Genomic DNA, 20,586 nt, shown 5'->3' with positions numbered 1-20,586 from the left:
CCCGATTTCTGTTTTTTCCCTCAACGGCCTGACAGTGTGTGTCAGTGTGCATCCCTGTCCTTAGGGCAGAGTGTGCGGATGATGGACTTGGTGGCGGTGTGTGTGTGTTTTCTGGCATGATTTTTGGAGGCACGCCCTGAAGATTTTGTTGCCTTTTTCTTTAAATAGAAACAGTTGGACCTCACTAATTCAGACCAGTTGGAGAACAGTCTGGAGGGGAAGGAAAAAAAGTCTGACTCCAACATAACACGTTGAAATGTAGGCCTTCTTATTTCGCCCAAGTTCATGGAGTTATGGAACTGGACTAGCCACACTGGCAGATATGGTCCTGACAGAACTGCTTCGTGTATCGATGGAGTTTGTTATCAGCATCCTCTTGAATACGTAATTAAATCTGAGGGTTGCTCAGAAACACATTGTTTCGTAATAGGTCAAATATCTTCAACATGAGTAGCACTTCTCATTGGCTTAGGAAACTGTCTTTTTAGCCAGGCTGTGTGCTCTTTAAGGACAAGTTCCGTATCTTATCCATTTGATGAAGTCACTCAGTCGTGTCCTACTCTTTCCCACCCCATGGACTGTAGCCTACCAGGCTCCTCCGTCTGTGGGATTTTCCAGGCAAGAGAACTGGAGTGGGTTGCCATTTCCTTCTCCAGGAGATCTTCCCAACCCAGGGATTGAACCTGGGTCTCCCGCATTGGAGAAGGCAATGGCAATCCACTCCAATGCTCTTGCCTGGAAAATCCCATGGACGGAGGAACCTGATAGGCTACAGACCATGGGGTCGCAAAGAGTCCGACATGACAGCGACTTCACTTTCACTTTTCTCCCGCATTGTAGGCAGATGCTTTACCATCTGAGCCACCAGGGAAATCCATTTGGTACCTGGGGCCTATTGCAGCTCCCACTAAGTGTGCAAAATATGTATTGAATAGTGGATGAATGAATGAGTGGATGGAGGGGTAGACTGATAAGACGAATGAGGCAGGAATGGGGGCCTTGGTAGGAAGGTCCGTAGGAAACTTAGAGGCCTCACAGATGTGTGGGAGAAGTGGCAGAGATCTACGTCTGAGCAAAAGTGAGTAACTGAGAGCCTCCCCATCAGCTCCTGCAGCAAGTGGCAAGAGATGACGAAGGCAGAGATAGTCGGGGACGCAGCTGTGGCCATGAATGAATTCTGAGAGTTCAGGAGAAGCAGAGGTAAGGAAGGCTAGGATGGAAGGCGATGGGTGGGCACAGTGTAATCAAGCGAACTGGATCTGTGATTATAGAGCAGGTCTGGGGCTGGAGGAAGACGTGGGTGGCAAAGGTGAAAAGAGATTAGTCTGTTTTGAGTAAACAAAGTTTGGGGGATGCTGTATCACTTGAGATGCTTTTTGACTACAAGTAGCAGTTAAGCTCAGCTGGCTTACATCAGTGGTTCTCAACAGGGGATGATTTGATCCCCTAGGGAACATTTGGCACTGTTTGGAGACGTCTTTGGTTTTCACAGCTGGGACTGGGGCAGGGTGGGGGCTGCTACTAGGATCTAGAAGGTGGAAGCCGGGGGTGCTGCTCAATATTCTGCAGTGTATAAGGATGGCCACCCACAATGAAGGATTATGTGGCCCAAAATGTCAGTAGTGTCGTTGATGAGAAACTCTGGCTTAAACCATTTATTGTCCCATATCACAAGCAGTTCTAGGTCAGCTATTCTGTTCTCTCCATCCATTGGCTTTGCCTCTGCCACTTATGGGGCCTGTGATCTCTCTGGACCACAAGAGCCTACAATGACTCCAACGTTACATCTTCACCCAAGAGCATCCTCCTGTCCCCTTTTAAAGCTCACCTTCCCGTCTTGTCTCACAAGCCTTGTACCCCATGCTGACTCCTGTCTCAGTCCTGGGCAAGGGGATGCCCATGATTGGTTTTAAATTAACTGTGATTCGTCACCCCTATCCCCCTCCCCCACACACTGGTGCTGGGGTCTGAAACCCAAAGGCAATTTACCTTTTAGAAAATATTATGTCTTCCAGAGAGGAGAAAGTGTGCTGAATAGTTCATGACAAAATCTCCTTGGTTTACTGGGCTCCTAAAACTGAGAAGGTTGTCCGTGATAGCTCAGTTGGTAAAGAATCCGCCTGCAATGCAAGAGATCCCAGTTCGATTCCTGGGTCAGGAAGATCCCCTGGAGAAGGGATAGGCTACCCGCTCCAGTATTCTTGGGCTTCCCTGGTGGCTCAGCTGATAAAGAATCCACCTGCATTGTGGGAGACCTGACTTCCATCCCTGGATTGGGAAGATCCCATGGAAAAGGGAAAGGCTACCCACTCCAGTATTCTGGCCTGGAGAATTCCATGGACTGTATAGTCCATTGGGGTCACAAAGAGTCTGACACAACAAGCGACTTTCACTTTTCTACTTTCACTTTCTAAAACTGAGAAATGTGCTCCTGGCCCTCAAGGCTATAGCTTGCCACTCACCTATCCACTTTGTATCCTCCACTCCCTAAATCATTCATTCCATAAGGGGTAGATGTTACAGAACACCTTCTCCCTGTGCTAGGGGTGAAACAGATATGGTTGCTACTGGCCCAGGGCCTTTGCTCTTGTAGGGGAGATATTGATCAAACGATCTCATGGAGGATATGCAATTACAGCCAGAGATATGCTATGGTTTAAGTCCTTGGAAGGAAAGTTATGACCAACCTAGATAGCATATTCAAGCAGAGACATTACTTTGCCAACAAAGGTCCGTCTAGTCAAGGCTATGATTTTTCCAGTACTTATGTATGGATGTGAGAGTTGGACTGTGAAGAAAGCTGAGCACTGAAGAATTGATGCTTTTGAACTGTGGTGTTGGAGAAGCCTCTTGAGAGTCCCTTGGACTGCAAGGAGAGCCAACCAGTCCATTCTGAAGGAGATCAGCCCTGGGATTTCTTTGGAAGGAATGATGCTAAAGCTGAAACTCCAGTACTTTGGCCACCTCATGCGAAGAGTTGACTCATTGGAAAAGACTCTGATGCTGGGAGGGATTGGGGGCAGGAGGAGAAGGGGATGACAGAGGATGAGATGGCTGGATGGCATCACCGACTCTATGGACGTGAGTTTGAGTGAACTCTCGGAGTTGGTGATGGACAGGGAGGCCTGGCGTGCTGCGATTTATTGGGTCGAAAAGAGTCGGACACGACTGAGCGACTGAACTGAACTGAAGAGTATCTGGAGCTGTGACAGCTTTTGACAGAAGATCTTACAGGGAGGATGGGGGGGAGTCACATCTGAAAAATGAATAAAAATTGATTAGGTGAAAGATGGGGAACAGAGGAGATTTTCCTGGGAAGATGAGCACATGAGATTTTCCTGGGAAGATGAGTGGATGTCCCTCTGTCAGGAAGAGCACAGCTCAGTCCCAGAACTGACGAATGGTAGCGGGAGAGATCCAGGGGAGGATGGCCCAGATTTTGAGAGGTTAGGCAAGGGCTGGATCTCCTATGGTCTTGTATTACATGCTAAGTATTCTAGTCTTGATCTTAAGGAGGTAGAAATGTCATTTGAGTGCTCTACTGTGCTGATGTCAGTCTGAAGAATGAACTGGAGAGAATCAGGTGAGATTTGGGAAGATGGGGAACAGCAGGTCTGAAGGCAGGTGAGGAGTGTTGGTAGCTTGAGCCAGGCTAGTAGTGAGGGTGAAGAAAAGTTGTTAGATTAGGGAGATATGTAAGAGCGAAAATTGACAGAATTTGTTGTGGATCGGGGGAGAGAAGAAAGGGTTACAGATGAGTTCTAAGTTTCTGGATTGTGAAAATGGTAAGAAGATGGAGCCATTTGCTGAGAAAGAAAACACTGGAAAAGGAGCACTCTTGTGGGAAAATTAGAGTTCAGCTCTGGACATGGTGGGATGGCAGTTCCCTTGAGACCTCCAAGCGGCAATGATGAGTAGGCATTTGGAATATGGCTCCAGAGATCAAAGAAGACTGGGATGGAAATATATGCGTAGGAGATATCAGCATACAGATGGTGTAGTGGTTGTCTATTAATGAGTAACAAATTACCTCAACTCTTAGTGACTTAGAACAACAACAGTCATCTATTATCTCTTATGGTTTGGGTCTGTTGGGACTTTGGACAGGGTACAGAGGGGATGACTTAACTCTGTTCTACAATGTCTGAGGTCTCAGCTGGAATTCTCCATGGCTGGGAGCTGGGAGCTGGAATTATCTGATGTTGATGTTGGCTCTTGGCTGAGACCTTAGCTTAGCTGTTGGCTGTAACACCCACATGTGGCTTTCTCCATGTGGCCTGGGCTTCCTCACAAGGGGGTAGATTGGTCCTAAAAGCAAAAATCCCAAGACAGAGAGCCAGGTGGAAACTGTATCATTTACATGACCTAACCTTAGAAGTCACACATACTTTCACTCCCACCATACTTCATTGGCCCAGGAAGGCATAAGCTGCCCCACCTGGATTCAAGGGGAGGGAACTCAGATCCCACTTTTTGGTGAAAGAGTGTCAGTTACATTGTAAGAAGAGTATGTGGGATGGGATAAATATAAAAATGTGTCTATCCTTGGATTATATACGATCTGTCACAGATGAGAACTGAAGGTAATGAATAAGATGTCCCAAGGAAAGAGAATCTACATGAGAAAAGAGCCTAGAATGGAGGCTTAGAGTCATCCCCCCCATGTCAGTATGCAGAAGAGTCTACAAGACAGATAGAGAAAGAGCAGACAAGGAGGCAGGAGGAGTCTATGGCATCACAGAAGCCAGTGGAAGACAGTTCATTCACTCATGCATCAGACTTCATCAAGTATCTTCTATGCCAGCCTGTTCTGGGTGCTGGGACCACAGTAGTGAATGCAGAATTCTCTTGACTTCATGACGATTACAGTCTAGGAGAGAAATATCCAGTTAATTGAGGACTGAGAAAAATGTGCCTGGATGTAGTGAAGATCAATGGTGACTCTTTCGAATATGTTATTTGGAAGCCAGATTGGGAAGGTGAAGGTAGCTCTAGGCTTCTGGAGGTAAAGATGGCTGCCGCACAGCCCCAGCTGGGCAGAGCATCCTCCCTATAGCCTGTCCTGCTGCCAGCCTGGGTGTCTGTATTGGCTCTTCACGCCCAGGGACTCAGAAGGTGGAAGGTGTTGAAGCTCCACTGAAACTGGAAAGGAACCTGGATGAATTTTTCCTGGGTTCCACACACTGTTGTTTGGGAGGGAATTGAGAGAACGCACTGCCTTCTGCACCCCCTGCCGCCAAACCTTAGCCAGCAGCTCTGTTATCTTGCTTCCTGTCATGGGATTTTCCCTGGATGCTCTTTGGGTACTGCCTGGCCCCATTCAGAACCTGCAGCCCAGACCCCAGCCCTGCTGGTTTCCTCGCAGGCTATGCCTGGTCATTCCTTTGATGTCTGGACTCCCTTCTTCCCTCCCTCCCTCTTTCCTTCTTTCTACCCCTCCCCCCATGAGGCCCAGTTCAATACTCCTTACCTATGGAGAGGTACCTGCTCCAGCCTTCAGGAATCCCCTTACCCATTGCCCTGAAGCTTGGCCCTGCACCTGGTGTGGTTCTCACCAGCCCATGACGTGCGAGTCCTGTTATTTAGTCTCCCCAGACTACATGCAACCTCCTTGAAGAGACGTTCCCTATGTCTTCACAGAGACCCTGAGCAGAGCTCAGCTTTGAGCTAAGCAAACAACCGAGGACCAATACATGTTGCATCCATTGAATCAATCAGTGCAGAGCCCCACTGTGGCCTCCCACACTTGCCCAGAGTACACATCCTTTGAGCTTGTAGCAATAACTGAATCCAGAAAAGGGATCTGGGTGATTTTTCAGGAATCTGCTTCCAGAACTCCTGGGGAATAAGCAGCCAAAGAGACCCTTTTTATACCTATGAAGCTTCTATCTGGGAACAGGGGATGGAGTATGTGGTTCCCCAACCCCCAGAAGTGTTCTTACATCAGGTAGGCAAAATACATGAACTCACAGCAACAGCTGAGCAAATCCGTTTAGGTGCATTTAGGTGTATTTATAAATACAGACTAAAGGATTAACCGAAGCCTTGGACTGTGTGGATCACAATAAACTGTGGAAAATTCTGAAAGAGATGGGAATACCAGACCACCTGACCTGCCTCTTGAGAAACCTATATGCAGGTCAGGAAGCAGCAGTTAGAACTGGACATGGAACAACAGACTGGTTCCAAATAGGAAAAGGAGTACGTCAAGGCTGTATATTGTCATCCTGCTTATTTAACTTATACGCAGAGTACATCATGAGAAACGCTGGGCTGGAAGAAGCACAAGCTGGAATCAAGATTGCCAGGAGAAATATCAATAACCTCAGATATGCAGATGACACCACCCTTATGGCAGAAAGTGAAGAGGAACTAAAAAGCCTCTTGATGAAAGTGAACAAGGAGAGTGAAAAGGTTAGCTTAAAGCTCAACATTTAGAAAACTAAGATCATGGAGATGGTGATTGCAGCCATGAAATTAAAAGACGCTTACTCCTTGGAAGGAAAGTTATGACCAACCTAGATAGCATATTCAAAAGCAGAGACATTGCTTTGCCAACAAAGGTCCGTCTAGTCAAGGCTATGGTTTTTCCAGTGGTCATGTATGGATGGGAGAGTTGGACTGTGAAGAAAGCTGAGCGCCGAAGAATTGATGCTTTTGAACTGTGGTGTTGGAGAAGACTCTTGAGAGTCCCTTGGACTGCAAGGAGATCTAACCAGTCCATCCTAAAGGAGATTAGTCCTGGGTGTTCATTGGAGGGACTGATGCTGTGGCTGAAACTCCAGTACTTTGGCCACCTCATGCTAAGAGCTGAGTCATTGGAAAAGACCCTGATGCTGGAGGGATTGGGGGCAGGAGGAGAAGGGGACAACAGAGGATGAGATGGCTGGATGGCATCACCGACTTGATGGACATGAGTTTGGGTAGACTCCAGGAGTTGGTGATGGACAGAGAGGCCTGGTGTGCTGCGATTCATGGGGTCACAAAGAGTCGGACACAACTGAGCGATTGAACTGAACTGAAAGGTTTAGCTGAGGCAGGGTAGTCCTCTCTAGTGGTATTCTTCCCAAGTGACATGTCTTAAATTTGATGTGGGTGAAATACAGAGCATCACCTGCTAGCTGTATTGCATTGTGCAAATTGCACAACCTTTCTGAGCTTCAGTTTTCCAATCTTTAAAATGGAATAATAATTCCCACCACAAGGGATTGTTAGAAAAAGTGAATGAGATAATGGATGGTCAATTCTCATTATTTGTGTGGTTCTATCTTTGCAAATCCAACCTACTCAAATTTGTAAACCTGAAGTCAATATTTGCTGTGTATTCAAGATCATTCCTGGACATGCATAAAGATGCAGAAATTTTGAGTCAGCTGATGTGCACGTTTCCAGCTGAGGTCAAATAAGGCACACTCTGCCTTCTTTTTCCTCTCTCATACTATAAACAAGTGTCTGCTTTGTGGTTTATTTAGTGCCATGTTTTTGGCATTTTTGTGCTTTTTGTTGACAATTTCTCTGTTTAAAATGGCCCCCAAGCACGGCGCTGAAGTGCTGCCTCCAGCACAAGACGGCTGTGATGTGCCTCACGAAGAAAAGACGTGGGTTAGACGAACTTCACTCAGGCGTGAGTTATAGTGCTGTTGGCTGTGCGTCCAATGTTAATGAATCAAAAATACTTATTAAATAAACACATAAAACAAGGTCGTGTGTTGATTGGTCGATGAAAATGTTGTAGCGAGAGACCCACAGGAACCTACCACCGTATTTCCCCCAGGAGTGATGGTTCAGTGTTTGCTAATTCGAGGTTCACAGCAGCTTTACAAATGAAATGACCACAACACTGAGAATGGACAATGGAGAAGCTCCGGAACAGCGTCTAGTGTAGACAAACGTTCTGGAAGCGTGGACTCCGAGCCTCAGTGAGAGGAGGGCAGGAAGCACTGCAGGTAGTTCATTGCCAAAGTTGTTCACGCCTTGCCAAGAAGTTGGTTGCTGCTGCTGCTGCTGTTGCTGCTAAGTTGCTTCAGTCGTGTCCAACTCTGTGCAACCCCATAGACGGCAGGCAGCCCACGAGGCTCCCCCGGCCCTGGGATTCTCCAGGCAAGACCACTGGAGTGGGTTGCCATTTCCTTCTCCAATGCATGAAAGTGAAAAGGGAAAGTGAAGTTGCTCAGTCCTGTCCGACTCTTAGCGACCCCATGGACTGCAGCCTACCAGGCTCCTCCATCCGTAGGAGTTTCTAAGAGGGTCAAAGAAATGTTTTTGCCTGTCCCCGCCCTTCTCTCCTGGCAGAGGCAGTATTACAACAATGGGATATAACCAGCCCTTATAGCTCTGTCTGGTGCTACACACTATGTTCTTGTTGACAGGTTTCTGTCTTATTCCTCTTCTAGCATTGGATGCCTCACGTTTCTGTCCCCAGGCAAGGACCTCTGGGCAAGGGCTATGTCGTTGCAGCCTGGGAGCGTGAGGCTCTTTGGTGTGATTTTTCTGCTCTCCTTTCCTCTCTGTCCCAACTCTCTTGTATTTTGTTGCTTCCACTTTTGTTGTTCTTCCCAGAGGAAGAAAAAAAGAAACAAAAGCCTTGTCTCCATCCAGGTTTTTCGTGCAGGGCAAGGACCTCTCTGAACTCCAGCCCTGGAGCAGGATGTTGAAAAGTGGGGGAGGGGAGGGACTCCGGCCACCAGGCTTCCCCCAGAGGAAGCCCACCACCCTGATCGGGCCACTCTTGTCTCCTCCCAGGCCTGGTGGAAGCAGCAAGAACAAGGGGAAGGGACGTGAGGTTTTCTCCACACCTGGATCTCATTAGACTCCCATTCCTGAGACTCTGGGCTTGCACACTTTCTCTCCAGGCAGCCAGTTGCAGCAAATCTGTAAACCTGTTCGGAGGCCAGGCTTCAGGAGGCAGCCCTGGCTGAAATGCGAGGTCTGTGGGTACTTGATCTTTATCAGAGCCTCTCTGCCTTCCCGGCCTCCTGCCAGCTCCCAGTCGCCTCCAGCCAGGATCCTCAAGGAATTCAGAGCCTGGGGATTGTATTACCTTCTGAATTCTATTAGCACAGTCTGGCTGGGGTGGGGATGGGGGGCAAGGGGGATAAGTGGGAGGGGGGCATCTAGCAGCCTTTGGTGCCAAGCAGGCGCCTTTGGTTGCTTGTCTCGGTTTCTCCAGCTTCCACTGCTCCCTGCCCCCATCTCTCAGGCTCTCTGCAGGGAAGGATGTGGATTATGTATATATAAACTAAGATATGGGTTTTCAGATGTTCACAGTAGAACAGAAACTGACAATGGTAGTAATAATAGCAAAACTGTGTGCCAGGCACTAGTTTAATTGCTTTGTATATATTAGCACATTTAATTCCCAAAATATCCCTATTTTACATGAGGAAACATAGACCTATGTGACCCCCAGGACATCAACAAATCCGTTTTGAGCTGCTGTTTCGTCATAACTCTAAAGAGGAGTTAGATGAGATAAAACTAAGGCACCTTTCATCACCAATTTCTTTTTTTTTTTCTTTCTCTTTGTTGGTCTCTTAGTAACATAGAGGAGGAAAAGGAAGGAGAGAAGAACTGAGTTCTTGCTGCAGAGTTCTTTTAACAGAATAGGCAGATACTTCTGTGGAGAGCCAGACAATAAGTATTTTAGACCTTGAAGTCAGCGCAGTCTTTGTCCTCTGTTGTCACAAATACCCGGCTCTTTTCATGGCGTGAAAGCAGCCACTGACAACATGTGAGCCAATGAGCATAGCTGTGCTTCAATAAAACTTAACCAAGTAGGAAGAGGGCTGGATTTGCCCCTCTGGCCAGGTTGCTCTCTAAGTCTGATCACCCAGGCAGGGGCCCCGCCGGCAGAAAGCTTACACTCTGCTCCAGGCTTCGTCACGGGATGCATGCAGGTGATAGACAGATTCCATTTGTTAACATGTAAATTACGTAAATGTGTAGCCATACATACACATACACACACACAGTTCCTCAGGTTTATGTCCATTTACATAAACTAAGCTCCCTTTTACTCATTGTTTGGCAGTTTACATTTTCAGCTGACATTTGAACAACATGAGTTTGAACTGCCCGAGTGCACTTATACATGGATATTTTTCACTAAGTGCATACTACAGTACCAGGTGACCTGTGGCTGGTTGAAACTGAGGATGCAGAATTGTGGGTACGGAGGGTTGACTGTACAGTCACGGGTGAATCTTCTACTGCTCTGAGGCGGGTGCCTGTAACCCCCTCGTTCTTCAAGGGTCAACGTAGTATGAAGCTGCCAGTTACTGCTCGCTCTGTGTGCCAGCCGCTGTCCTCAGTGCTTTTCATATATTATCTCAGTTCAGCCTCCCGACCACTCCATCGACAGGAATTAGGATCCCTTGTCAGTTTGCCAGGGCTACCATAACCGAGGACCACAGACAGGCTGACTTCGACAACAGAAATTTATTACCTTTCTCACAGTTCTGGAGGCTAGAAGTCCATGACTAAGGTGTTGGCTTCTTCTAAGGCCTCTCTCCTTGGCTTATAGATGGTCATTTTCTCCCTGAGTCTTCACATAGTTGTCATTTTGGGCCTGTCTCTCCTGGTCTCCTCTTCCTTATAAGGATATCGGTCATAACGGATTCGGGCCCACCCATATAACCTCATTTTATCTTAATTACCTCTTTAAGGACTCTTCCCTCATAGTTCAGTCGGTAAAGAATCTGCCTGCAATGAAGGAGACCTAGGTTCGATTCCTGGGTTGGGAAGATCCCCTGGAGAAGGAAATGGCAACTCACTCCAGTATTCTTGCCTGGAGAATACTATGGACAGAGGAGACTGGCAGGCTACATACAGTCCATGGGGTTGCAAGAGTTGGACACGACTTAGTGACTGATCCACCACACCACCACCTCTTTAAGGGCTTCCCTGGTGGCTGAGCTGGTAAAGAATCCACCTGCAGGGTAGGAGACCTAGGTTCGATCCCTGGGTTGGGAAGATCCCCTGGAGAAGGGAATGGCTACCCATTCCAGTATTCTGGCCTGGAGAATTCCATGGACTGTGTAATCCATGGGGTCGAAAAGAGTCGGACACAACTGAGTGACCACCCTATCTGCAAATACTCACATTCCGAGTACTAGGATCAAGACTCCAACGTATGAATTTCAGGGATTAGGGTTTACACCTCAGCCCTCAACAATCCCTGTCTACAGACAAAGTAATAGATAACCAGGGGGACAGGGTATCTGCCTAAAGGTCACACAGTTACTTGAATACTTTACTCCAAAACCCATATTCTTAATCTCTTGAAGGTAGTTTGGTCGTCACAGGAAAATCACAGCATTTTTGGAAATCAGAGATTATGGTTGCAGAGAGCTTTATGATTGAAGGCTTCTCTATGAAGAACCCTTAGAGTAATAAACACCAACTTGGCCCTTTCTGATACTAGACATATGGTCACTTTCAAGAGAAGGAAACTATCCCCTCCCCTGGCCCCTCACCCATTAGGAATTGGCCTGGAGCCCACCGCATACCACCACTGTCTTCCTCCTCCTGTTCCTTTCTCTCCCACTCCCTCCTTGTCCTCCCCCACTCCCCTGACACCCTCCTGGGGGAGAGATTTCATTCTTCGGGCCCAGTGAAAGGTACCAGGTCTCAAGAGAAATACCCCTGAGACAGATTAGGGCTTTCCTAGGATCACTTTAACCATAGCCCCACAGGGATGCACCCTGCCATGTGAAGCCCAAGTGACCACCGAGCTGTAGGGCTGCAGTGGGCACAGGGCAAATTCAGGGTGATTGTTGTCCCTAAGGTAAACAAACAAGGGCTTGCGTGGGCTGAACATATTTCTTGGATGAGATAGAATCACTCACAACTCCTTGATGCCTAATAAGTTTTCCAGGAGATTCTTTGGGGGTTCTCTATACACCATTCAATCCATACCCTGACCCCTTCTCCTCCTTCCTTGAAAAATAATAGACTTCCTCTTACAATGGTCTTTTTTTTCCCCTTCTAAGTTCTTTACCTGTGCTGTTTGTACATATTCATCCCACTGACACGGGTGTCTGTCCTGGTCTGTCTTTTCTGCCATTCTCCATGTCTGACTCAGGATTCCCTGCATTATGTCTTGTGTTTGTGTTTTATTTTTCTAAAGTTGGCATAATTTGTATTCAATGAAACGCACAGATCTAAAGAATTAAATTTCTGTGAATTCTGACATACACGGGCCTAAGCCACTCCTTTCAAGACACAAAACCTTCCATCACCCTAGAAAGTTCTCTCATATGCCGTTTCTTTTCAGCTACACTCCCATCCCCAGGCAACTGCTATCTTGATTTCTTTCACCACTGATTAATTTTGCCTCTTCTAGAACTTCATACAAAAGGAACATAGCGTATGTATTCGGTTTGTCTGGTTTCTTTGGTTCAGCATAACGTTTTGGGGATTTATCCAGGCTTATTGCTTTCTATCCCAGCAGTGTACTCCTTTCTATTCTACTGAATGCATATATCACTGTTTTCTTATCCATATTTTTCTCTGATGGATATTTGTGTTGTTTATAGGCTGTTACAAATAAAGTCACTTTATTTATGAACATCTTACATAAGTCTTTTTGTGGTGTGGTGGTGTTTAGTCACTCAGTTGTGTCCGACTCTTTGTGACCCCATGAACTATATAGCCCGCCAGGCTCCTCTGCCCATAGGATTCTCCAGGCAAGAATACTGGAGTGGGTTGCCATTTCCTTCCCCAGGGGATCTTCCCAATCCAGGGATCAAACCTGTGTTGCACGCAGATTCTTTACCGCTGAGCCACAAAGTGAAGCCCCATTAGTCATTAGGGAAGTACAAAACAAGATCAGCCAGTAGGATGCAAGAACCAGAAACTCATGCCTGTGTGTCTGAACTTTTACCAACAGCCTTCAAATGCTAGGTACTTGTCTTCAGAACACAAGTGACTATGCCTCTGAGAAAGAGTTTGGGCAGATTTTGTAGCAACTTCAGATGAGCGACTGCTTTTGGCAAACCTCTTAGCTTAAACAGCCTGAATAGTTGAAACCTGGGTGTGGTTTTTTTTAAGGGAGTTAATAATCTAAACATAGGAAGCAACCAAGGAAGTCTTTCATCTGGGCTCTACAGACCTCCAAAGGAGTCCACAAGTACAGCTCGTTCTTAATATGAGACAGGCTGGGACCTGGGACCTGAGACCCTTTGCTACAGGGCTTGCACCTGGACAAACATCTCCTCTAGTCAACAAAATCTTACAAAGACACTATGAAGGACTAAAAATAGCTGTGTGCATGTGCAGTTGGGGCAAATTGTGAGCAACAGGATACAAAAAAACCAAAAACCCAACTGCCACTTCTGAAAAACCAGGAGCAAAAGCAAGGTACATTCATAACCCCTGCACTCAACACCACCAAAGGGGTGGGCAAACTACCTACTCTACCCTCCAGCCCGACCCCTGGACAGCTCCTACCCTCAGGTCATGTAAGGAGCCAGCTTGATCCCACCCACAAGGAGCAAGCCTGCAAGGGAAACTTCTTGCTTATTCTCACTCCCCCACACTGCAGCAGGGGCCCCAGTAGAGTTTTGCCTCAATCTTGTCCGGCCTCTTATCAATGCCTATTGATTAAGGAGGCCAAGCACCCTGCTAGGTAACAAATTCAGCTGGTTTCCTGGGTAATCCCATGTATTTATCTTACATATTTGAGAACTATTGGCAGAAGGGGTCCCGAGGCTTCACTAGTCTGTCACAGTGGACCATAGTACCAACAAAGATCAAAAGGTTAAGAATCCTGGGGCCTCTCTCCCTCTCGTCTCTCTTTTCTTTTCTCTCCTCTCTCCTTTGTCAGTTTTTCTAGCAGCGCAACCACAGGACAAAAAAATGCCCTGGGACGCTAATAGTGATCCCTTCTCAGAGCGTATATTTGATATGTTTGTTTAAAAATGAAACATCCCTATCAGGGGAGAATGGGGAAAAACAAAGGTGCTGATCCCCCTCTCACTATTTAATGGGGAAGAATTTGTATCCCAGGCTTATTTGTATTTGATGGCTTATTTGTATCCCAGCTCCCTCCAGAAAGGACTTGCAGCAAATAAAAATATTTCAACATAAGCAAACCAACGTCTCGGGCATTGGACAGCAGGAGAGAGAATGCAGAAATGATCCTGGAATATGCTGGCACAGACCTGCTCAGCTGTTGAAATCAGCATTAGCATTTGGCTCTGTTCCAAAAAGTTCCTTCCTCATCTTCAGAGCATCTCTCAGAATCGAATAATAATCTATGTGAGTTATTTTTTGCCAAACTTAAAAAGTTTGGCATGTTCTGTCCTTTAATAATCCTTTCTCAGAAAAGGTAAAAGTTGGTTAATAAATCTCAGGAATAACGGATGGGATCAGTCAAGAGGAAGAAAGTTTACTTAACAGTCATTTGAGTTAATCAGTCTTCAAAATATTTTTCCTGGAGAGGAATTGGACACTTCAAGACATTTTCTATCAAAACAGTGAGAAGTGGCTTTGGTACTTAAGTAGTAGTGGGATCATTGTAGGAAGCTTCAAGCTTCCAACTCTGGGTACAGTTTGGCCTTTTGAATACTAGTCACAAACAACACGGTACAACTTTGCCAGGTATTATCAGAAATCATCAAGAATAAAAATTCTACTTGGTCCCCCAAATATGCATTAGTCCTCTAGAATATTGGTTTGCCCCCAATATCCATTTCCCTTCCTTTCTATAGTATAGGATCACCCAGATTTATCTGAGATGGGTACTTCCCTGGTGATCCAGTGGTTAGGGTTCTGCACTTCCTTCCACTGCAGGGGGCTCAGATTCAGTCTGTGGTCTTGTGTGTGTACACTGTCGTGTCTGACTCTTTAAGACCCCATGGACTGTAGTCCACCCGGCTCCTCTGTCCATGGGATTTCCTAGGCAAGAATACTGGAGTGGGTTTCCATTTCCTTCTTCAGGGGATCTTCCCAACTCTGGGATCCAACCTGCATATCTCTGGTCTCTTGCATTAGCAAGCAGGTACTTTACCACTAGCGCCATTTCAGTCTCTGGTCAGGGATCTAAAATCCTACATGCCGCCCCTGCAGCGAGGCAAAAAGAAGAAGAAGGAAGAAAGAAAAAAGAAAAAAAAGATTATCTGGACACATTATTACTCAGCTAAAGATCGCATTTCTAGCCTCTTCTGCAGCTCAATAGATGGTAAAGAATCCACCTGCAATGAGAGAGACCTGGGTTCCATCCCTGGGTTAGGAAGATGCCTTGGAGGAGGGCATGGCAACCCACTCCACTATTCTTGCCTGGAGAATCCCATGGACAGAGGAGCCTTGCGGGTACAGTCAATGGGGTCACAAAGAGTTGGACACGACTGAGCAGCTAAACACAGCACAGCAGCATGGATGTGTGACTGAGCCGTGGTCAATGAGAAATAAGCAGAAGTGATATGTGCATCTTCCATATCATTCTTTTAGGAAAAAGCTGGAGTCATCATTACCTCTTATCCCCTTCCCACTGGCTGGAAGATAGAAGTTATGGCAGGAGCTGAAGCAGCCATCTTAGACCAGGAGGTAGCATCACAACCAGCAAGATGGAAGAAACCTGGCTCTCCAGGAAGTAGAAAAAGCCTAATTACCAACAGAAAACCACCCTCCCAGCCCTGAACCATCTACCCTGATCTTTATGTAAGAGAAATATACCTTGTTAGAGACACCATTATTTTGGCCTTTAGCATAGTAGCCAAATCTCTATTCTATCCCATCTTGGCCTCAACCACATTTCTTCCTGCCCCTAGTTACTTTTATGCTCTTCTAGGCTCCATTTCATCTGGGTGGGCAGCATCTGGCATGTTGCCACCATGATCCATTACCAGTGTTTCCCCTCCCTCACTCACTGCAGTTTTTTTTATCACTTCCCCATCCGATCCCATCCTCAGTTCTCCACCAAGGCCTGTCTCTAGACAATCTCCAACTTCTGAAAAGAATCCATTGAAATAAAAGAACAAATGCTAAAAAAAAAAAAAAGAACAAATGCTGACAATATTTATTCAGCACTTACCATATGCCAGTTTCTGTTTTAATTACTCATTAAAGTAATATCTAAGCTAATTACATTTTAACCTTTCAACAACCCTTTGAGGTAACATGTTTCATTCCATTTTGGAAATGAGGAATCTGAGGCACCACACGATGCCACGGATCATACGAGGATCCTGATTCCAGAAATCCAAAACAGAGATACGCAAGGAGAAAGTCCCTGAGGTCACTGGAGAGTATGAGAGCCAGGCTATATAGGACCAGGGAGGTCTTGGAGCAGCTGTAGCTTCTTTGATGGCCCTGAAACCCACCTGCTGAAGGCAGAGTCTTCCTGGCCAAGTCACTGCAGGTGACCAGCAGAGCCTGAAGGAGCTGGCTCTTGTTACTCCAGGCTGTCGAGTTTTGCAGGACAAACTGAAGGGAATCCCCAGGAAGACCTTTCTAAATGTGTAATTCCATATACCGTGCCCCCTTCCCATCCTCCAACACTGTCTCCATAGCTCCTCTCCCTAGATCTAGTTTGGTCATTGACCAAATCAGTCTTCCTCCCCGTGGACCACTGGGCCAGAGTTCCCGAGCAGGTCTTAACCTTAGCAGGGGATTCACCACTAGTACTAGAGATGGTTCTGGGAAGAACCCTAATAGGGATGTAGAGATAAGCTGAGAAATTTTGGGGCCTCCTCCTGCACCTCTGGTTCTCAGGAAGCTGCTCTGCTGCTCTCAGGGTTCTCCCTGCTCTGCCTTCCCCTCCTTGCTCCCCACACAACTTAGTTCCATGGTTGTTATAAATGGGGTTCTCCCCCAGGGCCCCTAAGAATCCTCCAACTCCTACCCTCAGGCCCTCTCATTATATCTAATTATTTTTTCCTTTGTCAAGCTTTGTGTTTAATTAGAACCACATTCTAGCAGAGAGTAGCTCCCCAAGCCAGACCCCCAGAGGGCCCTAGGAGGAGGAACTGGTTCTCTTCTCTAGGCCTGGGGACAGCTGGGTCCTTTCCCCACCCCATACAACGACCAGCTGAAAGATGCCTGGTATAGGCACGGAGTAATCAATCTGCAGTAAAACATGCCTACTCAAAACGGAGACTCCTTCTCCCTGTCTCATCCTTCCTCTTACCACCTAGAACATCTGTTTCTTGCTCCCCCTTGCAGCTGAGTCAAGGACTGTGTGTGCCCCCAAGTTAACACAGTGTGGTTCCTCCTCTAATTAAAGCGGGGAGTTGTTTGTCCGTGGGGGAATTTAATGCTCTCCTACTAGGGGTGCCACAGCTTGTTCCTTCTGCTTTAAATTACCATAGTCGATGAGACGTGTGGGCTCTATTATTGTCGTTCTGCCAAAATGGCTCAAAGGACGGCAGTGATGATGGTCGACGGTTACTCAGCATTTATTCCACCTTTCCAAGTTTGACTTCCTGGATTACCGGGTTTGATCAACTAAACTCTGTTTCTCAGACTGCCCTGCAGCAGGGATTCTGGATGAGGATTTGGTTCTGCCAATCTGATGCACCTGATGCAAGAAGGCAAAGGCCCTCTTCCGGCAGCTTTGGCTGTTGAGCATCTACAGCCAGATTGAGAAATCTACCCAAGAACCCGGCATTCCAGCTCGTCCGACCTCATGGTCTTGCCCAGAGTAATCCTGGAACGTGAGTGAGCGTGGCTGTGTAGACACCATGGGTTCTGCAGCAGCCCTCCAGCGTTTTGCCACCAGTCTAGTAGGTATCAAGAGGCAGCAGCTGTGCTGGTGGTGAGATTCCTGATCCCTGCATCCAGCTATAGCCATGGCCATGTGGGTGTTTTAATTCATCAGCTTCAGATTCAACCACCTGGATGTCATCTCCCCTGCTGGGGCAGTTCTGGGGTGCTGTTCTGGGAACTATTACAGAGACATCATCTAGGCCTCCTGCTTCAGCCCTTTCAACAATTTTTTGAGCACCTAACTTCCAACAGAGGATGGCGGAGGATGAGATGGTTGGATAGCATCATAGACTCAACGGACATGAGTTTGAGTAAGCTCTGGGAATTGGTGATGGACAGGGAGGCCTGGTGTGTTGGAGTCCATGGGGTCGCACTGTCGGACATGACTGAGCGACTGAACTCCCAACAATAAATCCTATTCCTGTTTAAATAGTTATAATGGTTTCTGTTACCAATATAGCTGAACTCTTTTGAAGTAGGAAGCTTTGAAAGAAAAGAGAATTAAGAACTATGGGGAAAAAAATTTTAAATTTGCCTGTGGAAAGGGGAAGTCATAATACTCTTCTTGCTGAAATGCCCATAAAAAAGCTAGAAAGGTATTTCTTTATGCCAATATTTATTCCAATTTGGAAAAAGGATTTAGATTTCAAGCTTGCCCAAGGAAAGTTTAATTCATTCATTCAACACTTATTTTATGCCGAGTCTAGTTCATGCCATGGAGTCAAATGAAGAATAAACCATGATCTTCGCCCTCCAAGTACTTGGGGAAAACATCCAAAGTTAGAAAAAAAAAAAAAGGTAACTTGGAAAGAGGATTCTAATCAAACTTTGGGAATAAGACCAAGCTTAAATTGTGATTGATGACTATTAAAATTAACTGGTTCTGTATAGCTATTTCCCTGAAATCCTTTTTGGAACTGACATGAGTCAGTAGATAGATGTCCTTGCCTATGTTTTTTTTTTTTTATTGAAAAGCTTGCTTCCTGAGCATTTTATGTAAATAATTCAAATTCACAGCAAATAATTATAAATTTCATTTTTAAAGTATCTAGAATTTTTATCATTCCAAGCTAGACCTTAGGTATAACACACACACTGTAGTTTGGAATGTGATAGCAAAGTATGTACCGCCAGCTGGGTGCACAGCATTCCAATTCTGGGGAAAACAGAGCATCCTGAGAGCTATATTTGTAAAACTGAAGTTTTAAAGGGACAGCAATAAAGGGCTACTGGTTAATGTTACATCTACATAGCCAAACATTTTTTTTATAATATTGACCAATTAAACCAATTGGTTTATAGCAAGTTCCCACTAGCTAGCTATTTCACATATGGTAGTATATATATGTCAGTCCTAATCTCCCAGTTCATCCTGCCCTTCCCTTCCCCCAGCCACTTCCACAGATCTGTTCTCTACATCTGTGTCTCTACTCCTCCCCTCGAAATATGCTCATCTGTACCATGGGTGGGATGGAGGGTAGGTGGGAGGGAGGTCCATGAGGGAGGGTGTATATGTATACACACAGCTCATTCACTACATTGTACAGCAGAAACTAACACAACATTGGAAAGAAATTATACTCCAATGGGGAAAAAAAAAAAAGCCAATTGCTTATTATAATAGGTACAAAAAAAACCCTTCTTCATTTTCTTCTCCAAACTTTTCCCTTCCACAGGGCAGGGACCTTATTTATTGTATTCAGTGCTGAATCCCTAGCAACTAAAATAGACATATGTGTGTGTTAGTTGCTCAGTCGTGTCTGACTCTTTGCAATTCCATGGATTGGGGCCTACCAGGATCCTCCGTCCATGGGATTTTCCAGGCAAAAATACTGGAGTGGGTTGCTGTTCCCTTCTCCATGGGATCTTCCCGACCCAGGGATCAAACCCAGGTCTCCTGCATGACAGGCAGACTCTACTGTCTGAGCCAGTGGACATAGCTGGGCTCAATAAATACTTTTATAAATGGTGAATAAATGTTTTCAAAGGATCCTCCTGGTTACTGGGTGAAGAAGGAAAGGCTGTGAGGAGCAAGATGGGAAGCAAGGTGGCCATTTCGTGGGCTTCAGGTGTGGATGGTGGTGACTTGGGTTAGGGTTGCTGATGGAGATAATAATAAGTAGTCTGATTGGGGATCTCTTTAGAATGTAAACCTGTCAGGACTTGCTAATGGACTGGCTGTGGAGTGTGGGAAAAGAAAAGGAGTCAGGGATGACTCTTAGACCCACGGGCCGGAGCAACTGTATGAATCATAGGTTCACTGATGAGAACTGCAGGCCTAGGCAGGTGTGCGCTCTGCCTGTTCAAGGAAGAACAAGGAGGCCAGTGAGTGAGCTAAGGGGAGGGTGGTGAGCTGAGGTCACAGAATGGCTGGAACCAGATCCCAGGAAGCTTGGCGGCCAAGGGGGATGCTGAGTGTTGTTCTAAGTGATGGCAAGGTCTTGGTGGATTTTCCAGGTTGTTGTAACATGACCTGATTTACATTTTAAAAGGATCACTCAAGCTGCAAGTGTAGAAAATCAACCATAGAAAACAAGAAACAGAAATTGGGGAGACTAGCTCCAGGTTATGGTAGTGAGCCAGGTGGGAGAGCGGGAGTGCTGGACCAGGCTGGCAGCCTTGGTGGGGGTGAGACAAATGCGACTGGGTCTCCCCTGTGATGAAAACTTGCTTCTTCTCAAGCACACCGAACTCACTCTCTCATCTGGGTCCAGACTGTGCTTCGCTCTCTCATTTCATGCAGGTCTCTGCCCAAATACCACCTCCTTGGAGGTATTCTCTCAATCCTCCTTTTTTTAATTGAAATACAGTTGCTTTACAATGTTGTATTAATTTCTACTGTACAGAAAAGTGATTCGGTTATGCATATATATTCTTTTT

General features: G+C 46.2%; 2 long non-coding RNA genes across 7 annotated transcripts; one reads left to right on the top strand and one right to left on the bottom strand.

The window, feature by feature from the left end:
• The first annotated feature begins 996 nt into the window (after window positions 1-996).
• On the top strand, window positions 997-15,938 carry LOC129653416 (uncharacterized). Of its 3 annotated transcripts, none has more exons than XR_008715115.1 (3): window positions 997-1,200; window positions 14,043-14,259; window positions 15,451-15,938. It is a non-coding gene; the product is annotated as an uncharacterized LOC129653416 (long non-coding RNA). The 3 variants fall into 3 exon arrangements; XR_008715116.1 differs by lacking the exon at window positions 997-1,200 and adding an exon at window positions 13,360-13,627; XR_008715114.1 differs by lacking the exon at window positions 997-1,200 and adding an exon at window positions 13,651-13,758.
• LOC129653415 (uncharacterized) lies at window positions 4,336-19,770 on the bottom strand. 4 transcript variants are annotated; one of them, XR_008715111.1, is made up of 3 exons: window positions 16,323-19,755; window positions 15,474-15,583; window positions 4,336-4,870 (listed from the first exon to the last, which is right to left on the bottom strand). It is a non-coding gene; the product is annotated as an uncharacterized LOC129653415 (long non-coding RNA). The 4 variants fall into 4 exon arrangements; XR_008715110.1 differs by having other exon boundaries at window positions 15,474-15,577; XR_008715113.1 differs by lacking the exon at window positions 4,336-4,870 and adding an exon at window positions 14,557-15,063 and having other exon boundaries at window positions 15,474-15,577.
• Window positions 19,771-20,586: the final 816 nt, after the last annotated feature.

Source organism: Bubalus kerabau, chromosome 5, assembly GCF_029407905.1.
Source record: "Bubalus kerabau isolate K-KA32 ecotype Philippines breed swamp buffalo chromosome 5, PCC_UOA_SB_1v2, whole genome shotgun sequence".
Classification (NCBI taxonomy): Eukaryota; Metazoa; Chordata; class Mammalia; order Artiodactyla; family Bovidae; genus Bubalus; species Bubalus kerabau.
Note: the sequence above shows the minus strand (reverse complement) of the source record. Positions and strands in the feature narration are given on the sequence as shown.